This window comes from Callithrix jacchus, chromosome 12 (assembly GCF_049354715.1).
Source record: "Callithrix jacchus isolate 240 chromosome 12, calJac240_pri, whole genome shotgun sequence".
Taxonomy (NCBI): Eukaryota; Metazoa; Chordata; class Mammalia; order Primates; family Cebidae; genus Callithrix; species Callithrix jacchus.
The window spans coordinates 16,221,380-16,239,925 of NC_133513.1; the positions used below are offsets into that span (position 1 = coordinate 16,221,380).

The 18,546-nt window shown below is 41.5% G+C and overlaps 1 non-coding gene across 1 annotated transcript; it reads left to right on the forward strand.

Annotated features, from left to right (window-relative positions):
- Positions 1-17,562: 17,562 nt before the first annotated feature.
- On the forward strand, positions 17,563-17,688 carry LOC118146581 (small nucleolar RNA SNORA27). The gene has a single exon (XR_004732435.1). It is a non-coding gene; the product is annotated as a small nucleolar RNA SNORA27 (small nucleolar RNA).
- The last annotated feature ends 858 nt before the right edge of the window (positions 17,689-18,546 follow it).

Below are 18,546 nucleotides of genomic sequence, written 5' to 3' on the forward strand. Positions count from 1 at the left end.
ACAAAAGAAAGAAATAACACTGTGTACCTAAAGGAATGGTTGTAAAATATTTTCTCCTGAAAGGCCAGGTAGTAAATACTTTGAGTTTCAAACCCAGTGGATTATACCAACATCAACATCCTGGTTGTACTGTTACACGTAAGTTTTGCAAAATGTTAGCACTGGGGGAAACTGAGCAAAGAGTACAATCTCTCTGTATTATTTCTTACAATTGTATGTAAATATACAACGATGTCAATCAAATTAACAGCATATGTTTTCAGCTTTGCAGGTCATACGTGTTCTCTGTTGTAACAAATCAGTTCTACCATTGTTGAGGGCAAGCAGCCACAGACAATGTGTAAATGAGTGTGTGTGACTGTGTTGCAATAAAACTTTACTTATGGACATGAAATTTGAATTTCATGTACTTTTCATGTAGCACAGATATTTGGCTTTTTATTTTTTCAACACTTTAAATATGTAAAAACCATTTTTAACTCATGGGCAGCACACAAAGAGATGATATTTAGATGTGGCCCACAGGTCGTAGTTTGCTGATTTCTGACTAAAAGAAAGCAGTGTACTTGAAGCACTATCTCTGCTTTCAAAACAATAGTATTGATACTTTAGGAAAATTTTAGACATGCTTGTTTTTCTCTTTTGTACAGTTATTAAATGGTTAAACAATCCCCTGGGTTGCTGGGAGGAAAAAGATAGTAAGGAGATGTGAGACATTTAAAAATATGAAGGAATTTGTATCTTTTCTCAATGGAGCATTTTTTTTCTATCCAGATGTTTATCAGACAATGGCCAACAAAAGATGGTGATGTGCCTTTTTGTAGCATTTTAAAAATATATTTAAATGCCAAATTTGCATCTCCTTAGGTCAAGTAATTTTATTTCTATAAGTTTTTCTCACAGATGTAAAAAAAAAATATTTGTACAAAAATATTCCTGGCAACAGTATATGTCATGGAGAAAAACTCAGCATGATCTACACATCCATGATCTACACAAGCTTTACAGTATCTCTATTCCGTGGAGTAGTATATAGCCATGAAAAAGAATAAAGTCAGCTTTTATTAAATGACGTGGATCTATATCCAAAGTATATTGTTAAGAAAACAAGTTTCCTAATAGTATATTAATAAAATACTTATATATACCTCTTTGAATATGTATAGTAAAAAATGTCTAGAAGGAAAAAAGCCATACTATAAACAATAATTACCTTTTGAGAAATGAAGTTAAAAGATAAAGACAATAATGGGCTTTAATGTTTTATTTAATGCCCTTTTATACTTCATATTTTTTTGCAATGTATTTTATTGGTTTTTTTTTTTTTTGGAGGCAGAGTCTCACTGTGTCACCCAGACTGGGGTGCAGGGGTGCAATCTCAGCTCACTGCAGCCTCCACCTCCCAGTTCAAGCAATTCTCCTGCCTCAGCCTCCCAAGTAGCTAGGACTATAGGCACCTGCCACCACGCCCAGATTATTTTTGTGTTTTTTGTATAAACAGGGTTTTACCATGTTGGCCACGCTTGTCTCCAACTCCTAACCTCAAGTGATCTGCCCACCTCAGCCTTCCAAAGTGCTTGGATTACAAGCATGAGCCACTGCACCCAGCCTTGTTACTTTTTATGACGGTTAGTTTATGTGTCAACTTGACGGGTCACGTTGGGTCATGTAGGGTGCCCAGATATCTGATTAAACATTATTTCTGGGTCTGTCTTTAGGATTGTTTCTGGAGGAGATGAGCACTTGAATTGGTGGAATAAGTGAAGTGGATTAGGGAATACTCCCCACTTGTAAGTAGACATCATTCAATCCCTTGAGGGCCTCCATAGGACAAAAGGCTAGAGGAGGACTGAAATTTCTCTCTGCCTGACTGCCTGAACAGGGACAGTGATCTTCTCCTGCTCTTGGGGTGTCTGGTTCTCAGGTGTTAAGACTCAAACTGAAAACTACACCATCAGCTCTCTTGCTATTGGTCCTTCAAACTATCATTATTGGCTTTCCTGAGTCTCTAGCCTACAGAAAACAAATTTTGGGACTTAGCTGCCATAATAATTCATTATAAGCCAATTCCTATAATAAATGTTGTATGTATACAATCAGGCATCACATATTGACATTTTATTCAGTAACAGAACACGCCTAAGACAGTGGTCCCATAAGATTTTAGTATCATGTTGTTACTGTACCTTTTCTATGTTTAGATATGTTTATACTCACAAATACTTACCACTGTGTTGACAATCGACTACAGTATTCAGTGCAATCACATGCTGTACAGGTTTGCAGCCTAGGAGCAATAGGCTTTACCATATCGCCTAGGCGCGTAGTAGGCTATATCACATAGGTTTTTGTAGATACAACCTATGATGTTTACGCAATGAAGAAATTGCCATCTCCATCATTAAGCAGTGCATGACTATCTATAGAGAGAGAGACATATAGAGATATGGATATCATTCCTGTTGGTTCTGTTTATCTGAAGAACCCTGACTTTTATAATAAAAATTTAAATTTTATAATATTAATTTTTAAAAGTCCCTCTCTTCTAAATGCTTTATACATATTTACAGATTTTTATTACAACATTTCTGTGAAATAGGTTCTATTATTACACCTCAATTTTACAGATGCAGAAACAGATACACAATTGTTCTGTGTAAGAACAGAATAGGCTGGGCATGGTGGCACACACCTGTAATCCTAGCATTTTGGGAGGCCAAGGTGGGAGGATCACTTGAGCTCAGGGGTTTGAGACCAACCTGGGCAACATTGCAAAACTCCATGTCTACAGAAATCAGTGGCAGTGTGCACCTGTAGTCCTAGCTACTCACCAGGCTGAAGTAGGGGGTATCACTTGAGCCCAGGAGGTCCAGGCTGCAGCCAGCTGTGATTGCACCACTGCGCTTTAGCCTGGGTGACAGAGTGAGACCCTGCCTCAAAAAAAAAAAAAACAGAACAGAACAGAACAGAGCAAAGCATGCTTTCAAAGAGCAAGACCATAATACCAAAGCACATGATACAGTTCAGCTGTGTCATCACCCAAATCTCATCTTGAATTTTAGCTCCCATAATCCCCATGTGTCATGGGACATACCCCAGGGGAGGTAATTGAATCATGGGGATGGGTCTTTCCCATGCTGTTCTTGTGATAGTAAGTTTCTCGAGAGCTGATGGTTAAATGAGAGCTCCCCTGCACATGGTGCCTTGCCTGCCACCATGTAAGACGTGAGTGACTTTGCTCCTCCTTCACCTTCCGCCATGATTTTGAGGCCTCCCCAGCCATATGGAACTGTGAGTCAATTAAACTTCTCTCTTTTATAAATTACTCAGTCTTAGGTATGTCTTTCTTAGCAGCATGATAACAGACTGATACAGCACATTTAACCAAGAGTGATGGTGGGAGGGGTCTGCTGACACTGTGTGTCATGTGCTGGGAGAAAGGGGAGCCTCCTGTGGGCACAGTTCATAAAGCTGGTGCTTCAGTAAAGTCTGGCAGAGACAACTGAGCATCTAGATCCCAAGACCATGAGGTAATCAGCCAGAAGGACAAGAACCGCAGAAGATAAAAGAGGATCCCCAAAATCTGACAGAAGGGACACTCAGGTGGGGATGGAACAAGGATTGCTCTTTTGTCAAACCTGAGGAAAGGTTGCTTTCAGTTTCATTGCAAAGGATAATTGGCCACTGACATCACATCCCAATGTACATGATGTGAAATTTAAGACACCTATGTATATGAATATATATCAGCTTAGACAAATACAAGTGCATGAGGATGTATTAGTTTATATGAAATATATAATAAGAGTTTGGCTCTACTGAGTGTTTATTATGCCAGCACTAAGTGTGAGTAAGCCTCAGTTGGGTTTCTGGAACACCAAGAGGCCAGTATGCAGAAAAGAGAATAATGAATTAGATAACAAAGGGAGCAAAGAGAGGGAGTGGATACTTCAATTCAAAGCAGTGTTCAGTGCCCATTGGGTGTATGTAAAATTTCTACCCTGGGACTGGGCACAGTGGCTCATGCCTGTAACCCCAGCACTTTGCAGGGTTGAGGTGGGTGGATCACAAGGTTAAGAATTCAAGACCAGCTTGGCCAATATGGTGAAACCGTGTCTCTACTCGAAATGCAAAATTAGCCAGGCACGGTGGTGCATGCCTGTAGTTCCAGCTACTGGGAGGCTGAGGCAGAAGAATCACTTGAATCTGGGAGATGGAGGTTGCGGTGAGCTGAGATCATGCCACTACACTCCAGTCTGGGCAACAGAGTGAGTCTCCATTTAAAAAAAAAAAATCTATTTTGAATCCTCAAGGATTCCTCTTTATTTTTGTAATACATCTCTTCTTGTGAGCTGGTCACTTGTTCTGATTGGAGCTGCTAGTGAGACTGGGACAGGCTGCTTGCCTTTCTTCTCCAGAACCCTGTGAGCTTCTTGAGGGCAGGAGCCACAACTTGCTCATCATTGCAAAAGCCATTTGATGACAGATGGATGGATGAATGGATGGATCTGGCAGCAACTGAGTACTGAGCTGGAAATGCTATGGTCGTGCTCCATGTTGACAGAATCATACTGCCAGGTAGAACAGAGTAGTCGATATCTGTGGGAAATAATAATTGCTCAAGGGTAGATTTGATTTGATTTTTCAATCAGGCCAAGATTCTTTCAGTTTTGTATAGTGAATATATTGTGCCCTTTTTTTTTTTTTCATTTTTCTTTTTTAAGTTTTTAAATTTTTTCCACATTCTCCCGGATGATCCTGATATTGTGCCCTTAAGATGGGAAAAAGCAGGTCTCCTTTCACAGACTGTAAAATCCGTGAATGCAGGGATCTTGCTTTCTCATTCCCTCCTGTCTCTTGATGGAAGTGCCCAGAGCCTGTACTTAATCAAAATTATTTTTTGAAGTAAAGTATAGCATAATCTGGTTATTTTTTCTTTAATTTTTTTTATCCAGACAATATTTGTTTTATGATTGTTTGGTAGAGATCGTGGGGGCATTCTTTAACTGTATGTAGGCTTTCAGTCAATATTTACTATACAAACACTCTGTTGTTTGGATTCTAATTTACTGAGATTTATGCAACTTTGAAGGCAGTTTATCAAAGAGCTGTTTCCAAAGATATTTAAATGTGTTGTAGGGGTCATACTGTAACTAGGAAACCTCTCTGAAGATGTACATATCAGGATTCAGGAGTTTATTATTTCATAGATACACTTCATGGAAGTTAGGAAGACAGGCCATAGCTACCAGAAGAGCTATGTGATAACATCCTTGCTTTCAAATTTTAAAAGCAGGAAGAGGCTAGAGTGACTTTCACATGTTAAAAATAAAAAAAATTAAAGCTGGGCCCAGTGGCTCACCCATGTCATCCCAGCAATTTGGGAAGCTAAGGCAGGCAGATCACTTGAGGTCAGGAGTTCAAGACCAGCCTGGCCAACATGGTGAAACCTCTTCATCTCTAATAAAAATACAAAAATTAGGGCCGGGCACGGTGACTCAAGCCTGTAATCCCAGCACTTTGGGAGGCCGAGGCGGGTGGATCACAAGGTTAAGAGATCGAGACCATCCAGGTCAACATGGTGAAACCCCGTCTCTACTGAAGATATAAAAAATTAGCTGGGCATGGTGGCGCATGCCTGTAATCCGAGCTACTCGGGAGGCTGAGGCAGGAGAATTGCCTGAACCCAGGAGGCGGAGGTTGCAGTGAGCCGAGATCGCGTCATTGCACTCCAGCCTGGATAACAAGAGCGAAACTCCGTCTCAAAAAAAAATTAGCTGGGTGGGGTGGCAGCTGCCTCTAGTTCCAGCTACTCAGGAGGCTGAGGCAGGAGAACTGCTTGAACCCAGGAGGTGGAGGTTGCAGTGAGTCACACTGCACTCCAGGAGGTTGCAGTGAGTCACACCACTGCACTCCAGCCTGGATAACAGAGCAAGACTCTGTCTCAAAAAAATAATAATAATAAGTGCTAGATTTGAGCCTAGGTGTGTCTGTCTTCAAAGACCATCCTCTTTCTATTCGTGACAGAGATCAAGATTCATTCTCCTCTTTTGTCATAGTAATAACATTCCAAATGTTTACCTAGGCATATAACCACTCAGAATAAAGGTGACACATCTCAGCCTCCCTTATAGTTAGGCATGGCCATGTAATGAAATTCCAGGTGTGAGAGGAGGTCATCTATTGTGGCTGCTAGGAAACCTTTCTGAGAGGCAGTTGCCATGCACATATGGACTCTGCTTTCTCCCTTTCTTCCTCCTGCTGGCAGGAGCAATGGTAGCCACTTTGGGCAATGAGATAAAAGCCATATTGAGTATAGAAAATGCCTGATCCCCTGAAAACTGTGGAGCTGCCATACTCGCCCTGAAATATCTGCCTCTAAGCTACATTTATATGGGTTAAAAAGAAGACACACTTTTGAGCCAATGTTTTGGGATGATTTTGCATCCCAGCACATTTGCATACAACACAGTCCTTTCCAATCTGTTATCATTTTGAAGACAGAAGTCCTAAAACTACTATTAATGATCATTTCACCGAAGAAAATCTTGGGGGAATCAGTTTGCACAGGATAATACTCATAAATATATAGCCTGTTCAAAGAGAAAACATAACGGAATTCTTTCTGAAGAAAATGATACTGAGCTCTGTTTTTTGGTAAATGCTAAGATTCAATCCTCACCAAAATCAAATTTTGACTTCACCTTGCTCAACATGGGTACCCAAAGCAATAAACGAAGAAGAGGGAATGTGGGGAAGAGAGCGCAAGAGAAAGGTCCTACCAGCTTCTCCCTCCATAAGTACAGTCTGTGTATTACCTCCCAAAAACACCATTAAGAAATATCAGGAGCGCTGGGCGCGGTGGTTCGAGCCTGTAATCCCAGCACTTTGGGAGGCTGAGGCGGGTGGATCACGAGGTCAAGAGATCGAGACCATCTCGGTCAACATGATGAAACCCCGTCTCTACTAAAAATACAAAAAATTAGCTGGGCATGGTGGCACATGCCTGTAATCCCAGCTACTTAGGAGGCTGAGGCAGGAGAATTGCCTGAACCCAGGAGGCGGAGGTTGCGGTGAGCCGAGATCGCGCCATTGCACTCCAGCCTGGGTAACAAGAGTGAAACTCCATCTCAAAAAAAAAGAAATATCAGGATTGGGCCAGGTATGGTGGCTCACACCTGTAATCCCTTGCTTGGGAGGCTGAGGTGGGCAGATTACTTGAGGTCAGGGGTTGGAGACCAGCCTGGCCTATACAGTGAAACTCCATCTCTACTAAAAATAAAAAAGTTTGCTGGGCGTGGTGGTGCACACCTGTAGTCCCAGCTACTTAGGAGGCTGAGGCATGAGAATCACCTGAGCCTGAGAAGCAGAGGCTGCAGTGAGCCGAGATAGTGCCATTGCACTCCAGACTGGGTGACAGAGGAAGACTCCATCTCAAATATATATGTATATAACATATATATCAGAATTGAAGCCAAGTAAGTAGTTTTAGATTATAAATGTATTGAGGATGCAAAGAAAACAGCATCTCTTATGAACATGATTTGACATGTAACATATTTATATGGAATTTGATTAAAACTGTATTTCCTCCTCTTGCACTTTCAAGAGACTTTACTAAAAATATTCTTACGTCCATTTTAGGCAAAGAAAATGTTATACTGGAGAATTTTTAAAGACTATCTTGGAAAAACAACAAAAGAGAAGCTACGGCTTACAGCCTACTTCCCTCAGAATCCTAAAAAAGTACCCTACATGGCCTTTAGAAAGTTGAGATATAATGCTATAATAGAAATGAACAGTTCCTGCTGAAATGCTTTAAAGGAAGATACCAACTTCATTATTATTGTCTGTTAAGTTTTAAAAATTATTTTTACATTTTAATGTTGTGATATAGAAAGCATCACTCTAAAATATAAAAAGAATATTTAACTTTAAAATGTCCTCATTTGAAAAACTAAAAGATTCATAAAAGTCAGTAACTATCCACTTTAAGGTCTCTGTTTCTTAAGCATGGTTCTTTCAGAAATTTCTAATTAGTGATGACCTTCAAATGGGTCACTTTGACTTAATCTCAAATATTTTCTCTTATAATCCTTGGCTTGTTCATTTTCAATTTAACTTTGGAAAAGAAAAGTAATTTTTTTTTAACAGCAGAGAACAAGTAGAAACTGTCTAAGGGCCTATATATCTCAAGAGGTTCCTAAGCCATGTATCCCAGGGTTAAGTCTAAATATAAGATCACATTTGTAGCTGTTCAATCAATCTTGGACATAATGACTCTTGAGAAGTTATGCTACATTTTAGACAGCCATCCTTTTTTTTTTACACTTAAAATTGGTCAATTTTATTTTATGTGATTTATACCTACCTCAAAAATATTTTTAAAAATGTAATTCATGTGTCTTTTGTTCAACACTCTGAATTTCTTGATTGCCAGAACTACATATCATTAATGCCTGTCACAGTGATAAATATTTAATAAAGAAAGAAAGAAGTGAATGAATGAATGAACAATGGCACAGAACTCAATGTCCTGTGAAACTCAACAGAAACCATAAAGAATGCTCTACAAATCCTATGTTTGCCTTAAATCCTGAAAATGCTTCTATACCGAGATCAATGAGGGTGGTTGGTTGGTTGGTTGGTTTGAGATGGAGTCTCTCTCTGTCGCCCAAGCTGGAGTGCAGTGGTGCAATCTCGGATCACTGCAACCTTGCATTCCAGGTTCAAGCAACTCTCCTGCCTCAGCTTCCCAAGCAGCTGGAATTACATAAACTCAACACCATGCCCAGCAAAGTTTTGTATTTTTAGTAGAGACTGGGTTTCACCATGTTGGCCAGGCCGGTCTCAAACTCCTGACCGCTGGTGATCTGCCTGCCTTGGCCTCCCAAAGTGCTGGGATTACAGGCCCAAGCCACCATGCCCAGTCAGGATCAGTGAGGTTCCTGAAGGACCTTTGGAACTTCATAGAGGAGTGTCTTTTTTGTTAGCCAGTTGTGTTTTTATTTTTTTACTTTTATTTTAGGTTCGGGGATACCCTTAAAGGTTTGTTTTATAGATAAACGCATGTCATAGGGTTTGTGGTGCGGATTACTTCACCACCCAGGTATTAAACCTAGGACACGATAGTTATTTTTTTCTGCTCCTCTCCCGTCTTCCACCCTCCACCCTCAAGTAGACCTGTGTCTGTTGTTTGCTTATTTGTGTTCATGAATTCTCATCATTTACCTCCCACGTATAAGTGAGAACAAGCAGTGTTTGGTTTTTCTGTTCATGTGTTAGTTTGCTGAACATAATAGCCTGTAGCTCCATCCATGTTTCCACAAAAGACACGATCTCTTATTTTATTCCATGGTGTATATAGAGCATGTTTTTTGCTCTAAAATACATTAAATAAATAAGTTACAAGAACTGGGTCAGGCATGGTGGCTCACACCTGTAATCCCAGTACTTTAGGAGGCCGAGGTGGGCTGATCTGAGGTCAGGAGTTAAAGAGTGTCCTGGCCAACATGGCAAAACCCCATCTCTACTAAAAATACAAAAATTAGCTGGGTGTGGTGGCGGGCCCCTGTAATCCCAGCTACTCAGGAGGCTGAGGCAGGAGAATCGCTTGAACCCAGGAGGCAGAGGTTGCAGTGAGCCGAGATCACACCACTACACTACAGTCTGGGCAACAGAGCAAGACTGTCTCAAAGAAAAAAAAAAAGGAAAGAAATGAAACCATAGTTTAACACTATGATTTAAGGTCAGATTATACTCTCTGGTTTACCTGACACAACAGTTTCAGGTCAAAGCATCAAATAAAACAAATTTGAATTGTGAGCCATAATTGGGTGAACCCAAAAGGTTTTCCTTATGTATGTACACCAAGACAAAGGGACAAAGAAGTAATGTCCTCTCCAGGTCTCCCTGTGTTTTTCACTTGTGTTATTTCCATGAGCACACTCATGTCTAGCCTTGCTGCATCCTGAAGGTGTTTCTCTGAGCACTGCCGTTATTTTTTGTGTGCTGTTTCAGGGCAAAATAACCAATCTGCCAGCCATTTAAGGGCTTGGAAATTACTGAAGAGCCTGACACAAAAAGCAAAAGTTGCCTTTCATAGAATGATGTTCTTGAACACCTACTTCACCAGCTACCACTTGCAATTAAGTGTTGTATCTTCTTTTGGCAAAGACCGTACAACCTTCCTATGTCTTAGATACAAACGATATTTCTTTACTTGCTATGTTTTAGTCATTAGTTATGTAAGTATGTTTTCATTTTTCAATTGATAGATTTTTTTATCTTTGAGCATTGTGGGGATTTATGGCTTGCGAGGGAAAGCATCATAATTTTTTCCACTAAAACAAATGGAAATTTTTCTTCATTTAATGGCTTTTTACTTAGCAACAGGGTTTTTGGGAATGAATTAAAGTCACTAAACAAAAGATAGTTACATAGATCCTTCTCCATGCAGAAATAGGCCAACAGATAGTCTTTCTTTTTTTGTTGTTGTTTTTGAAAGAGAGTCTCGCTCTGTCATCCAGGCTGGAATGCAGTGGTGTGACCTCAGCTCGCTGCAACCTCTGCCTCCCGGGTTCAAGTGATTCTCCTGCCTCAGCCTTCCAAGTAGCTGGGAATATAGGCACGTGCCACCACACCCAGCTAATTTTTTTTTTATTTTTAGTAGAGACGGGGTTTCACCATGTTGACCAGGAGAGTCTCGATTTCTTGACCTCGTGATCCACCTGCCTTGGTCTCCCACAGTGCTGGGATTACAGGCATGAGCCACCGTGTAAAGACTCCGGCCTAGTCTTTCTTTCTTTCTTTTTTTTTTTTTTTTTTTTTTTTTTGAGACAGAGTTTCGCTCTTGTTACCCAGGCTGGAGTGCAATGGCGCGATCTCGGCTCACCACAACCTCCTCCTCCTGGGTTCAGGCAATTCTCCTGCCTCAGCCTCCTGAGTAGCTGGGATTACAGGCACACGCCACCGTGCCCAGCTAATTTTTTGTATTTTTAGTAGAGATGGGGTTTCACCATGTTGACCAGGATGGTCTCGATCTCTTGACCTCGTGATCCACCAGCCTCAGCCTCCCAAAGTGCTGGGTTTACAGGCGTGAGCCACCGCACCCGGCCTAGTCTTTCTTATTTCATCTCTGTTACTTCCTTGCCACGTGTTAGACAGAATCTTAATATGGCCACCAAAATATTCTGTTCCTCTGGTGTACATGGCCTGTGTAATCCTTGGTACTATGAACATGATGGGTTTTACTCCCATGAATAAGTGATGCCAAGTGCCACAGTTGACCTTAAAATAGGGAGATAAAGAGATTGCAATAATCTTATCAAATGAGTCTTTCTAAACAGAGAGTTTTCTCTGGATGGTTGTAGGGGGAAAAAAGTCAGAGAGATTTAAAGCATGAGAGAGATTCAATTTGTTCAAAGTTCTCAATTGCTAAGATGGAGGAACCACATGGTCAGAACCTAGGAGTAGACTGTAGAAGTCAAGAATGATCCACGGGCTGAACACAGTGCACAGCAGCTCACATCTGTAATCCTAGCACTTTGGGAGGCCAAGATGGGCAGATTGCTTGAGCTCAGGAGTTTGAGATCTGCCTGGGCAAAAGGGTGAAATCCCATCTCTACAGAAAAATCTCTAAATTAGCCAGGGGTGGTGGTGTGCGCCTGCAGTCCCAGCTACTTGGGAGGGCTGAGGCAGAAGAATGGCTTGAATCTGGGAAGTTGAAGCTACAGTGAGCCATGTTTGTGCCACTGCACTCCAGCCCGGGCATCAAAGCAAGAGGATATCTCAAAAAAAAAAAAAAAAAAGTCCCTGTCCAGCAACAGACAACAGGAACCTCAGCTTTACAACCACAAGCAAATGCACTCTACCACGTACTTACAGGAATTAGAAATGCACCTTGCACCTTCCCTAGTTGAATCTCCAGATTAGGATACAGCCCAACAGACACCTTGATTTCAGCCTTGTCGTGTCATTAGCAAAGAACTCAGCCTCACTATGCCAGCTTCTCACCTGTAAAACTCTGAGCAAATAATGTTGCTCTCAGCTGCTAAGTTTACTGTAATTTGCTTGACAGCAATCAAAAGCTAATATACCCCGTATTAGCCAGGATAAATCAGGTTATAGTTTTTTTAAAGTATTTATTTTAGAAACCACAGAATCTCAGAATCATAAAATCACCAAGGTTTCTTTCTCACTCATACTAGCATCTAGTGGGGGTCATCAGAAGGGCTCCACTTTTAGTTACTCAGGGACCTATGATGCGGGAGGCTTGCGTGATTTTAGGATGCATGTCTATGATTGCTGCAGGAAGCAGAGCTAGGATTTTTATGCCAGCAGTTAAATATGCAAGCCTGGGAGGGACACACATCTCTTCTGCTCACTGGCACCCAAGACCTGAGCTAGTCCATGGCCCTGCCTGGTGATAAGGGAGCTAAAAAGTGCAATCCATTTGTGTGCATAGGAAAACAGAACAGGATAACCATGGACAGTATTAGTTTCAACCACTGCTTCTCTCCTCCTTTGTCTCCTCACTTCCAGATTTTGGCAGATTCTGCACAGTACCAGGCATGTGGGGCTGGACTGGAAAACACACTCATTCGAGGTATCAGACTGGTGGTGTACAGGGTTGATGAATCAAGCCTGCAGGCATATGCAGTGAAGACTACATGCTGTAAATGTTTTCATTTGTTGCCAACATTTAAAATATCAGAACGTTTCCTATAAAAGCCAGGATCTAGGGTTTCTCTCAAAACATTTGGAAGATCTTGCAGTGATCTGTTTCAAGAAGGAGGTGGAACTATTAATATATAGATTGATCTACAACATTTCCTAAAGAGTATTGGGGTGGTTGGTGGGTTTGTATTTTAAGTTTTGAGATAGGGTCTCACTATGTTGCCCTGGCTGCTCTCGAACTCCTGGGCTCAAGCGATCCTTCCACCTTGGCCTCTCAAGTGCAGGTATCAGCCCCTGCACCTGGCCTAAAGAGACTTGTTATATGAGAAGAAAATCAAATAAAAAATTTGTGTTCAGGTGCAGTGGCTCACGCCTGTAATCCCAGCACTTTGGGAGATCGAGGTGGGTAGGTCACAAGGTCAGGAGGTCAAGACCAGCCGGACCAAGATGATGGAACCCTGTCTCTACTAAAAATACAAAAATTAGCCAGGTGTGGTGGCATGTACCTGTAATCCCAGCTGCTCGGGAGGCTGAAGCAGAGAATTACTTGAACCCAGGAGGTGGAGGTTGCAGTGAGCTGCGATTATACCACTGCACTCCAGCCTGGGCAACAGAGCGAGACTCCATCTCAGAAAAAAAAAATTATAATTTGTTCCCACATATGCACACATTTTAAAAGATCAAAAGATCTAGAATAATAAATATACCAAACTATAAATCATAGGTACTGATTGGGAATGAAGTGATTTGGGAGGATTCCACAGCACCCCGAAATTTAAATGAAGGATATTATCTGGCCAGGACAACTCACCAAGTTTGGATGCCACCTTAACAGAGATGAGGACAAGCTTAATGCCTTAAATTGAGAAAAAGGATGTTGATTTTCTTAAATGTAGCAGAATAAAATTTCAATTCACTAGGGCCTTCACGTAACCATTTTTCTGAATTCTACACTTAAGAAAAGGACAGACAACAAAAGAACAGCATAGGCAGGAATTTTTTAAAACTTCAGGGAATAGCTGGGCATGGTGGCTCATGCCTATAATTCCAGCACTTTAGGAAGCTGAGGCAGGTGAATCACCTGAGGTCAGGAGTTCAAGACCAGCCTGGGCAACATGGTGAAACCTTTCCTCTACCAAAAGTACAAAAAAAAAAAAAACAAATTAGCTGTGCATGGTGGTATGTACCTGTAGTCCCCATTACTCAAGAGGCCAGGTGGGAGGATGGATGGCTTGAGCCCAGAGGGTGGAGGTTGCAGTGAGCTGAGAACACACCACCGCACCCCAGCCTGGGTGACAAAATGAGACCCCATCACCAAAAAAAAAAAAAAAAAAAATAGAGAGAGGCAAAAAATGAGAATCATAGGGAGATAAGAGAAACAGAAGACCAGACTCAGAGAGGGATGCAACCCTTGCTGTTAGCTTTGAAGATGTAAGAAAGCATGTAAGACCCAAGGAAAGCAGGCAGTCTCCAGAAACAGAGAAAGACAAGGAAATGAATTCTCCCCTAGAACCTCCAGGTGGGAACACATCCTGGCCAGTACTTTGATTTCAGCTCAGTGTCAGACTTCTGGCCTCTAGAATCAGAAAATAATAGATTTGCGTGGCATTTAGCCAGTCAATTTCCAGTCGTGTGTTACAGAGGCAATAGGAAGCTGATACATGAATACTCACTTCTGGAGTATTCACTGCTGGAGAAGCCGGGCTGGGATTTCCGACAGGTCATGCCTCTTGTCACCCTCAGATGGAACCTCAGCAGCATCTCTGCTCTGCTCTTCTCCCAGTTTGACTCAACCTTTTCCCTTTGCATGACTTTCAAGAATCCCACTAATAAAAGTAACCTTTGGTTGCAGTTGATTGGATTTGGACCAATCACTTGCAGTTAAGAGTCCTGATTCCAACTGGAGCACGACGGCTCATACCTGTAATACCAACACTTTGGGAGGCTGAGGCGGGAAGATCACTTGAGGCTGGGATTTTGAGACCAGCCTGGTCAACATGGTGAAATCCCATCTCTACTAAAAATACAAAAATTAGCCAGGCATGGTGGCACACCCCTGTAATCCCAACTACTCAGGAGGATGAGACATGAGAATCGCTTGAACCCGGGAGGTAAAAGTTGCAGTGAGCCGAGATCACCACTGCCCACCAGCCTGGGCAACAGAATGAGACGCCATCTCAAAAAAAAAAAAAAAAAGATTCCTAATTTCATTTGCTAAATCAAGCAGAGGACCATTTGTCAATAGATTTTTTATTTGCAAGGACTGAAATAAAAAGAACTGTAGTGTTTCAAGAACAGAAAATGAAATACCGCATGTTCTCACTCATAGGCGGGTGTTGAACAATGAGAACACATGGACACAGGGAGGGGAGCACTACCCACTGGGGTCTGTTGGGGGGAACAGAGGAGGGACAGCGGGGGGGTGGGGAGTTAGGGAGAGATAGCATGGGGAGAAATGCCAGATATAGGTGAAGGGGAGGAAGGCAGCAAATCACACTGCCACATGTGTACCTTTGCAACTATCTTGCATGTTCTTCACATGTACCCCAAAACCTAAAATGCAATAAAAAAAATAATTGTAGTGTTCGTTAACTCTTAGTTAACCAGTTAATGACAGTAGGTAGAAGTGCCTGTGAGTAGTCAAGATTTGGGTTTGTTTTTGTGATTTCTTTGTACCATTATTTTACTGAAAAAGAGAATAAGAACAGAAGAATAGGGTAGGTAAGTGCCTGGGCTCTGGAGTCATGTGGATCAGAGTTCAAATCCCATCTTCTCTGCTCACCAGCTGTGTGTGTGACCTTCCACCTGTGGCATATTGGAAAGCAACATCCATTCACAAGGCCACCAGTCTTCCTCCTCGTGGTGTTTTGATCTCCTTGTTTCTTTTTCTTTTTCTTTCTTTCTTTTTTTTTTTTTTTTTTGAGACAGAGTCTCATTCTGTTGCCCAGGCTGAAGTACAGTGGAGCGATCTTGGCTCAATGCAGCCTCTGTCTCCCGGGTTCAAGCAGTTCTTCCGCCTCAGCCTCCTGAGTGGCTGGAATTACAGGCACGCACCACCATACTCAGCTAATTTTTGTATTTTTAGTGGAGATGGGGTTGGGCAAGCTGGTCTTGAACTCCTGACCTCAAATGATCCTCCCGCCTCAAGTGCTGGGACTATAGGCATGAACCACTTCGCTTGGCCTGATCTCCTTGTTTCTGACTACTGTCTCTTGTTCCTCAGTTTGTTTCAGAAGTGTTTATCTATTTCTCCCTGCCCCTCCATAAGAATGGAAACGTGTTAACATTCCTTATGCATGCTTTTCTCACCTGTGGTATGAACAATGGCACACAGGTTTTAAAGATGGAATGAGATAATATGCACAAATAAATTATACAGATGCTGGCACCTAGCAAGAGTACTCAATATATGCTAATTAACAAAATAAAATCAAGAACAAATGAGCCTCTTTGAGCCTTGAGTTCCTTTTTCCTAAGAGAGTATTGGCATCTTTCTCATATATATGCAGGTAGGACTTTAAAAGATGGAGTATTGGCCAAGTGCAGTGGCTCATGCCTATAATCCCAGCATTTTGGGAGGCTGAGGTGGGCAGATCGCCTGAGGTAAGGAGTTCAGCAGCCTGGCCAGCATGGCGAAACCCCATCTCTACTAAAAACACAAAAATTAGCAGAACATGGTAGGCGCCTATAATTCCAGCTACTCAGGAGGCTGAGCCAGGAGAATCGCTTAAGCCTGGAGGGCAGATGTTACAGTGAGCAGAGATCATGCCACTGCACTCTAGCCTGGGTGAAAGAGTGAGACTCTGCCCATCCAAAAAAAGGATGAAGTATTTTAAGTGCTTGCCTGGCACACAAATTTTTGTTTCCTCAACCTTCCTCTTATGTTATTACCTGACGTAAATGTGGTAGCATCAGCATGAACTGGTTCTTTTCTTCCCTCTGGTCCATCAGCATCCTCAACAGCTTGGCCAGCATGGTGAAACTCCATCTCGATTAAAAATAATCACTTTCAGACATTAAGACAAGATGTGAGGTCTGTACAGGATGTGAGGTCTGAAACTCTTTGCCAAATACGTAATCACGTTGTCTTGGTTAATCCTGTCTTCATTTGAAGAACGGGAAGCAATCACTTCCTGATTTTCCAGAAAAGTCATTCCTTGGACCTGTTCTATTCCTGCAGTCCCCAAAAAGTCAATCACTTGGCGGATGCTTCCGTATGAACTACTTCTCCAACTCTGGGACTTTAAGTTCTCTGCTTTTCAATCACTGTTTTGCTAAAATTTCTTATAAGCATTGACTAAGAATTTGAGGGCAAGATGACTTAAAAGAAAAAAACAGGCTGAGCACAGTGGCTCACCCCTATCATCCCAGCACTTTGGGAGGCCAAGGGGGAGGATCACTTGAGGTCAGGAGTTTGAGACCAGCTTGGGCAGCATGGAAAAACCCCATGTCTATTAAAAATACAAAAATTAACTGGGCATAGTAGTGGGCACATGTAGTCCCAGCTGCTCAGGAGACTGAGGCATAAGAATCGCTTGAACCCGGGAGGTGGATGTTGCAGTGAACCCAGATCACACCACTTGCACTCTAGCCTGGGAGACAGAGCAAGACGCTGTCTCAAAAAAAACAAAAAACAAAAAAAGATTCCCCGTTGAGACATATGATAAACTAACACACAGTTTATCTGGGTTACTATCATCTTTACTAGCAGGTAAGCTATTCAAGCATATAAAATGCATCTCAATTCTACAATTACATCATTGGGGGGAAATCTAAACATTTTTCATGGTACATGAATTGAAAGTGATTCTTAAATATTTTGTAAGGGAAAACATTACTTTTACTTTACTTATATATATTTTACTGTGTATTCAAATCTGGTAGAACCCCCTTTTCACTTTGCCAATTGGACTTACGTCATTATTGATCATTCAGGTGGGCAAAGAAAATATGCTTTAAAAACTCAGGCAAACTAGGTGTTGGTCTTGTATCCTGTTGAAGGAAACAAATTGAAATAGAAAAAAAAGTCTGGTAGAAAATTATTAACTCTAAATGTGGAATAATATTGAATTAACTTAGAAAATATATATGTATATAATCAGCTAAGGGAAATATTTTGCAATGAATGATATGTTCCATAGCAAAGTTAGAGGAATCATAAATCCAAATCTAATACATTCACGCATTAACCTTACTTTACCTCTAATGATTTTTATGATCTGTGGCTTATTTTTGGTTTTGTCTTTACCAGTTGTTATTAGTAACAGTTACTAGTTGTTATTATTAGTTATTATTTTGTTGTTACCTGACACATAATAATGACATATATTTATGGGGTATAGTGTAATGTTTCAATATATATATGCATTGTGTAAAAATTAAATCAGGGTATTCACCATGTCAATCACCTCATACGTTTATCAATGCTTTGTGGTGAGTACATTCAAAATTCTCTCTTCTAGCTATTTCAAAATATATAATACAATACTGTTGGCCAGGCACAGTGACTCACGCCTGCAATACCAGCACTTTGGGAGGCCAAGCTAGGCAGATTACCTGAGGTCAGGAGTTCTAGACTAGCCTAGCCAACATGGTGAAACGTCAGCTGCACTAAAAATACAAACCTTAGCTGGGTGTCATGGTACGTGCCTGTCATCCCAGCTACTCTGGAGGTTGAGGCAGGAGAATCACTGGAACCTAGGAGACAGAGGTTGCAGTGAGCCGAGATTGTACCACTGCACTCCAGCCTGGGCAACAGAGCGAGACTCCATCTCAAACAACAACAACAAAAACAACATTGTTAACCATAGTCCCCCTGTTGTGCAGTAGAACACGAGAACTTATTCCTCCTGTCTAACTGAGGCTTTG